Source organism: Chiloscyllium plagiosum, chromosome 14 (genome assembly GCF_004010195.1).
Source record: "Chiloscyllium plagiosum isolate BGI_BamShark_2017 chromosome 14, ASM401019v2, whole genome shotgun sequence".
Taxonomy (NCBI): domain Eukaryota; kingdom Metazoa; phylum Chordata; class Chondrichthyes; order Orectolobiformes; family Hemiscylliidae; genus Chiloscyllium; species Chiloscyllium plagiosum.
The window spans coordinates 3,037,816-3,045,869 of NC_057723.1; the positions used below are offsets into that span (position 1 = coordinate 3,037,816).

The following is an 8,054-nucleotide window of genomic DNA, read 5'->3' on the forward strand; positions in this document are numbered from 1 at the left end:
GATCTTTTTGTCATCATTGTCGACAGGAGTAGTGCCAGAAGACTGGAGGAGAGCAAATGTTGTTCCCTTTGTTTAAGAAGGGGAGTCGGGCAAACCCTGGTAATTAAAGGTTCATGGGCCTTCCTTCGGTTGTGGGTAAGGTGGTAGAAAAGGTTATAAGAGATAGGATTTATAACCATTTGGAAAGGAATAATTTGATTAGACATAGTCAACACAGTTTTGTGAAGGGTAGGTCATACCTAACTAACCTTATTGAGTTATTTGAGAAGGTGACAAAACAGGTGGATGAAGGTAAAGCGGTTGATGTTGTGTATATGGATTTCAGTAAGGTGTTTGTTAAAATTTCACATGGTAGGCTTTGCACAAAATACAGAGTTTCGGGATTGAAGGTGATTTAGCAGTTTGGATTTGGATCAGAAATTGGCTAGCTGAAAGAAGACAGAGGGTGGTGGTTGATGGGAAATGTTCATCCTGGAGCTCAGTTATCAGTGATGTGCTGCAAGGATCTGTTTTGGGACCAATGTTGTTTGTCATTTTTATAAATGATCTGGATGTGGATGCAGAAGGATGGGTTCGTAAATTTGCAGATGACACTAAGGTAGGCAGAGTTGTGGATAGTGCCAAAGGTTGCTGTGGGTTACAGAGGGACATGGATAAGTTGCAGAGCTGGGCTGAGAAGTGGCAAATGGAGTTTAATGAGGAAAAGTGTGAGGTAGTTCACTTCAGAAGAAGTAACAGGAATGCAGAGTATTGGGCTAATGGTAAAATTCTTGGCAGTGTAGATGAACAGAGAGATCTCGGTGTCCAGAGGCATAAATCCCTGAAAGTTGCCACCCAGATTGATAAGGCATATGGTGTGTTGGCATTTATTAGTAGAGGGATTGAGTTTCAGAGCCACGAGGTCATGTTTCAGCCGCACCTTGCGTATTGCATACATTTCTGGCCACTGCATTACAGGAAGAATGTGGAAGCTTTGGAAAGGGTTCGAAGGAGATTTACTGGGATGTTGCCTGGAAAAGAGGGAAGGTCTTATGAGGAAAGGCTGAGGGAACTGAGGCTGTTTCCGTTGGAGAGAAGAAGGTTAAGAGGTGACTTAATCGAGTCGTATAAGATAATCAGAGGATTAGATAGGGTGGACAGGGAAAGCCTTTTCCTCAGATGGTGAAGGCTAACATGAGGAGCATAGCTTTAAATTGAGGGGTGATAGATTTAGGACAGATATTAGGGATAGTTTCTTTACTCAGAGAGTAGTAGGGACGTGGAACGGCCTGCCTACAACAGTAATAGATTCGCCGACGTTAAGGGCATTGAAATGGGCATTGGACATACATATGGATAATAATGGAACGATGTAGGGTAGATGGGCATCAGATTAATTTGACAGGTTGGCGCAACATCGAGGGCTGAAGGGCCTGTACTGAGCTGTAATGTTCTATGTTCTATGTTCTATAGGAGCAAATGCTGGAATCTCTACTGAAAACAACAAATGCTGGAGATCACAGCGGGTCAGGCAACATCCATGGAGAGTGAGCAAGCTAACGTTTCGAATCTAGATCACCCTTCATCAGAGCTGAAGTGAAATGTGGAAAGATGCTGTCCCTGAACATTTCACTTCAGTTCTGATGAAGGGTGATCTAGACTTGAAACGTTAACTTGCTCTCTCTCCATGGATGCTGCCTGACCCACTGCGATCTCCAGCATTTGTTGTCAGCCCAGTTCCCCTAAAGCCTATTTGAATTTATTCCCTGTGATATCTGATCACCTTCGACTGCAACCATCCTTGCAAGCCTCCACTGACATTTCTCACAAGCTATTTTCTTTTCAAGTTAAGCAGCACCAATGTGGTTTCAATTGTTGAGAATCTGTTCTGTTTACATCCTGCTGACTGTGATAAACAACAAATATTTTTTTCTTTATCTCATCACAGTTGAGTAATTTCAGTTCTAATCAGTGGTGGAAGAAGGTTTGATAAATGTGTATGGAACTCCTGATAAACAGACAATCACTAATAAGGTGTCATCACTGACTGCTGGATTCTAGTTATTCTCAAAGCAGTTTAGTAGCTAGGGATATAGAAAAAAGGACATTTTTGCTCAGACAACTATTGATGCTTTGCCACAGATATTTATCAAGGCAGAGACTAAAGTATCATTTCGTAGACCAAGCAAAAAATCTTTCACACAGCAAGTCATGAGGGTCTGGAAGGTACTGGGGTAGAGGCAGATTCCATTGTGGGATTTAAAGGGGTGTTGGCTGATTATCTGAAGACAAACGATGTACAAGGAATATGTGAAAAGGCATCAGTATGTGTAAAGGCCAAGTGGAAGAGGATTCCAAGAAAGGTCAAGAAAATGTGACAACATTATCTTCCAGGAGAAGGTGAGGACTGCAGATGCTGGAGCTCAGAGTCAAGAGTGTGTTGTGCTGGAAAAGCACAGCAGGTCAGGCAGCATCCGAGGAGCAGGAGAATTGACATTTTGGGCATAAGCCCTTCAACATTTCTGAGGAAGGGCTTATGCCCAAAACGTCGATTCTCGTGCTCCTTGAATGCTGCCTGACCAGCTGTGACTTTCCAGCATCACATTCTCAACATTATCCTCCAGTCAAAAATCTAGATAGACATAAAAAATTGAATGGCTTTCAATTTCGGTTAATCTGTATATTTTGGTCCATAAATATATCAGCTTTGATTTAACTTTATTGATCAATGTATTTTGGCTTCAACTGTAAAACACAATCCTTTCCTACTTTCACTACCCTGATCTCCCTTTACAAATCTTGCTTTCAAAAACCACTTCTGTTATTGTTGTGTTGCTGTGTTCTGAGGAAGGATCTCTGTAAGTAAAATGTTAACTCTGTTTTCTCTGTAAAAGGAGATTTATTTGGCCCATCATTCTTATACTGGTTCTATTATCTAGTGCCAATGCCCTACTTTTTTTTCACAAATCCCTGCATGATATTTCTATCCAAATTATCATGCAATGCCCCTCTTGAATTCCTCAGTTGAACCTCCATCCTAGATATTTCCAGGCAATACTTTGCAAACCCTAAATATCCACTGTGTGAAAATGTTTTGCTCATGTCACCCTTGCTTCTTTTGCACATCACTTTAAATCTATGTCCTCCTGTTCTTGTTCCTTTTATGAATGGAAACAGCTTTAGCTGATTTCCGTGATTCAGCCCACTGCAGAGCTTTGAAACCTCTATCAGATCTGTCAGCCTTCCCCTTTCCAGGGAGAACAGCCCCAACTTTTGCAATCTATCCTCATCACTGAAGTTTCTCATTCCGGAACCATTCTTGTAAATCACTTCTGCACTCTCTCCGATACAATCACATCTTTCTGATAATGTGGCGCCCACACTGTACACAATACTCCAGCTGAGGTCGAATAAGTATCATGTACAAGTTCAACATCACCTCCTGGCTCTTGTATTCTACGACCACATTAACAAAGCCAAGACCATTGTATGCTTTACTTACTGTTCTCTGCATCTATCCTGCCTCCTTCAATGATCTGTGCACATATACGCCCAGGTCCTCCTGCTCCTCTTTAAAAGTGGAAGCCCTCTTTTGTATTAACTTTCAAAGTTATTCTGACCAAAGTGCTTCACCTCACTCCGGGACAGATTTTGTTTTTTGTCAGTCTTGTGGGCAAATGTCCAATGTCAGTTGTTCTGTGTTTGTTTATCTGTGCCTGTTAACTGATTGATGCCCAGTTTTATTGGTTGAACCTAGATATGGACTTGGAGAAAAGTAAACAGTAATGCAGGCAGAGCTGAAAGATGGAGTGGACATTACAAAGCATTGTATAAAACATGGCAAGGAAAGTTTCCATGCATAGAGAAACTGATATCGAGACCCAAGATCTTGAATATCTAACACCATTTCTTGTATTAGTCTTGCTGGCATTTGATAGTAGCATTCCATTTCCTCTGGTTACACAGGTTCAATGACCCAACCTACATTTGTGCTTCAATATAGCATAGGGCAAATTGTGAGCTGCGAATGAAGAATACTAAATTGGAAGTAGTCCAAGTAACTTGTTATATTAACCTGAAGGCGTGTTTAGGACCCAGGACAACGAGGAGGAAGAGGTGCATCTCCCAGGTTTGCATGTGGAGAGAGCGAGAAAAAAAGTATCTGTCTTTTTGCCTCTTCCATTCTTTTTCAGCCTGGCTCCAATCTTCTATCTTCACTGCTATGTTGTGGGTGGCCACTGGCTAGGCTAGCACTCAATGCACAGAGGGTCGCTAAGAGCCAACCACATTGCTCTTGGTCTGGAGTCACACATAGGCCAGACCAGTTAAGGATAGCAGATATCTTTCCCTAAAGGGCATTAGTGAACCAAATGGGTTTCCCTGATGACTGACAGTGGTGTCACGGTCATTATTAGACCATTATTTCCATTCAAATTCAACCATCTACCATGGTGGCTTTAGAACCCAGACCACTAGAACATTACCTGCGTTTCTGGATTAACAGTCTATTGATAATGCCACTAGACCATGGCCTCCCCTCCTTTACTGATCACCGCTCCTGGCCAAAACCTCTTCTTTTGTCCCATTCATTTGAAATATTATCACAAGGAATTAAAAAAGCAAGGGAGTCAGCAACATTTCACTCTTAATTGATTAAACGTATTAACTGTACATTCATTCCTGTAAGCCAAAATTCAAGGATTAATTATACCAACATTCCCGCATAATTAAAACCATCATTTATACTGAGTCTATTCTCTTTAATGTAATTTGTAAATGTTTAAAACTTATTTTCAGTCTCAACCCTGCATTCCCTACCTTTCAAACCCTTGTTGTGAATGATCTCTGGTTTCTCATCATTGCTTTTGGAGGCCTGGCAGTGAGGAGGAACAGGCTCTTCAGCTACCAAGGGACGGTGACTGAGAACAATGCTGCCCCCAACAGATGGCAACAGGTAGTGGACGCCAAAAGAGTAAAGTTTGCAGAGGGGGTAAAGCAAGTGAGGGCAGGTAATGACACTTCCATCAGTTGATGTAAGTAGAGCTCAGACTGGGTGTAAATCAGACAGCTAATCAACACATATCAGTTTCTCACCCCAATGTGCAACTTCAGATAGTCCCAAACCCACTTGCCCCTCTCAGAAACAAACAGCAGGGATTGCTATCGCTGTCCCAGTAGGGCTGGTTTGAGCTGCTGTGGTTGAGCCCTATCACATCTGGCTTCAACACAGGAGATGTAACAATTCAGAAACTCATTGCGTAGCACACAAACAGACCCAGTAAGTACTGTTACTGAGGTTTGTTTTAACATAATCATTCATCGGATGTGGGTATCTCTGGCTCAGCCAACATTTATTGGCTATCCCTAATTGCCTAGAGGGCAGTTAAGAGTCAACCACATTGCTGTGGATCTGCAGCCACATGTAGGCCAGACCGGGTAGAGATGGCAGATTTCCTTCCCTAAAGGACATTACTGAGACTGAAGGGTTTCTCCCGACAATTGGTATTGGTTTCATGGCCATCACTAGACCATTGATACAAAATGCTTTTTCATTGGATTCAAATTCCAACATCTGCCATGGCAGGACTCAAACTTGGATCTGCATCGCTAGATTAATTGAAACAAAAAAACTGAAAACATAAAACATTGACTTCTCCACCTCCTGATCTTGCCTAGCTTGCTGTGTTCTTCCAGTTTCTGTTTATCTTCTCCAGATTAATAGTCTAGCGAGAATACCATGAAGCCATTGCATTCACTGGGTCAGAGATGGTAGGGTGGATTACTCTTGATCCACCTCTTGACTGACTGCAAGTAGATATGTTTCAAAGATAAAATTATATTGCCCCTACCTCAGGCTACATGGCTTAGGTTCAATTCTCACCTACTGTGTTGGTGTGTAATAACATCTCTGAACAGAACATAGAACGTAGACCAGTACAGCACAGTACAGGCCCTTCGGCCCTCAATGTTGTGCCAGCCTTTTATCGTACTCTAAGATCAGACTAACCTACATACCCTTCATTTATACTAACTTCCATGTGCCTAGCCAAAAGTCGCTTAATCACGTTGATTAGAGAATATCCAAAAGGCAGATTTTCTCTTTTTTTTAAGTTAAAGCAAAACAAATGCTTATCTTTCAGCACTGCAACATACTGAGATCACAACCAAGATGAAGAAACAGCTGTGACAGTCACCTGTCAAAAACCAGGCTGTGACAAGGAAAATTTATGAGCATAAATTTTGAGGTCAATCAGTCTGCGTAGACAGAGAGAGAGAAAAACAGCATAAACAGGACTCTATTTAAAATTCACCAGCAAGCTTCAAATTGGGGTAAGCTTTTACCAAGAAATTTGAAGAACCAAAGCAAATCATCACTGCAGATTTTCAAAGTATGACAACTATGTTGAAATGCATAAATGTATGCACACACAAACACGCACTTACATATTCACCCAGACAAACAGACACACAAAAAGTGATTACACAAGAGGTAATATGCACTTATGCCTTCAAAGTCAAAGCATTTACCATTTCACTTGAGTTTCTCACGACGGAAGCTCAAGACATTGGCTTCATTTTCACGTTGACTGAAATGTCATGGGAAATGGCTGGAAATTTCGATGGCCTCATGCCGTGACAGCAGGATTTTGGGTTCCCTGCAAGCCAGGTGCAGTGATCTTTCAACAACCTTTGGATTTTAAACCAATTTCTATTCCCATTTTAGTCCAGTAATTTCTGTTCTTGTCTCTGGTTAAGATTGAAAAAGGACTTGATGGGCATGCAGAGGGTGGTCCGTGTATGGAACGAGCTGCCAGAAGAAGTGGTGGAGGCTGATATGATTGCAACATTTAAATCTGGATGGGTATAAGAATAGAAAGTGTTTAGAGGGATAGGGGCCAAACGCTGACAAATGGGAGGGGGTCCAATCTGGTTGTCTGGTTGGCAGGACAAGTTGGACCAAAGGGTGTGTTGCCATGCTGTGTGACTCTGAGAATCTATAAATAATTGGAGCTAAATTTGACCCACACCTCTAGCCTATGAAAAGTTGAGATTGCGTCTAATATTTTTCACCCTTCAAATCCCAGCAGACTATCGTTCCAGTTTGCAGTTTTGCTGAATTGGACAATTCTTAGCTTTCTGCTGTTGCAGCTCATTATGACAGAGTGTAAAAGTCACAGGCTTTAGGCTGGCTGCTCATGGAAGCTGTAATCAGGAAATTTACTCAGTAAATACATCAAAACTTAACACTGATCTCACGAGTTTGCACATAACTAACTACCAAAGGTGAGGAATAAAAATATCCCTTACATGAAAATCAATGCTATTTTCTAATTATGAGGCAGTTAGTCATATCTTAAAGGTCGTACCTGCAACATTAGCACAGAACATGTGAAGATTCTGGAATAGCAAGGTCAAGGTAACAGGGTTCAACAGGATTATAGGCAAAAGTGAGAATTGCAGAAGCCGGAGATTAGAGTCAAGAATGTGGTGCTTGAAAAGCACAGCAAGTCAGGCAGTATCTGAGGAGCAGGAAAATCAAAACTCCAGGCAAAAGCTCTTCATCAGGCCCTTTCTTGATGAAATGTCAATTTTCCTGCTCCTCGGATGCTGCTTGACTTGCTATGCCTTTCCAGCAACACACTGTTGACTTCAACAGGATTATGTCATGACAAGCTCCCCTTCAGGGGCAAATGTTTTCTGACATTTCATAACACTTGAAATTTTTCAGCTCGTACGTACATGCTCAAGCACTGTCTAAGGTCAGTTTTCTACAGGACGATGTAGCCCTACTTGCTAAAGAACTGAATCACACCTGGTCTCTTTGTGTTTCTCCCAGGACAACAACGCATGATCCTCAGATGATCACTCCTGAATCTACTGTTCTGCCAGTGATTGAGGCAGAGGAAATCTGAAGGATCATTGTAATTGATCTTCCTGTCCATCCAACGCACACATGGCCTACTGAGTGCCAGAAAGAAACGTAACAAACAGACACAAACCCAGGAGCACCCCAACACCAAAACCATGACCCCACCCCCATCACCAAACCATCATCTCCCAGACCATACAGAACC

General features: G+C 42.0%; 1 long non-coding RNA gene across 2 annotated transcripts in view; it reads right to left on the reverse strand.

Annotated features, from left to right (window-relative positions):
• The window catches only part of LOC122556875, a 115,455-nt gene extending 108,674 nt beyond the window's left edge, over window positions 1-6,781 (reverse strand). For both annotated transcript variants that reach the window (XR_006313679.1, XR_006313680.1), the window contains exon 1: window positions 6,508-6,781. This is a non-coding gene — a long non-coding RNA (uncharacterized LOC122556875). The remainder of the gene's footprint in view (window positions 1-6,507) is intronic.
• Between the last annotated feature and the right edge of the window lie 1,273 nt (window positions 6,782-8,054).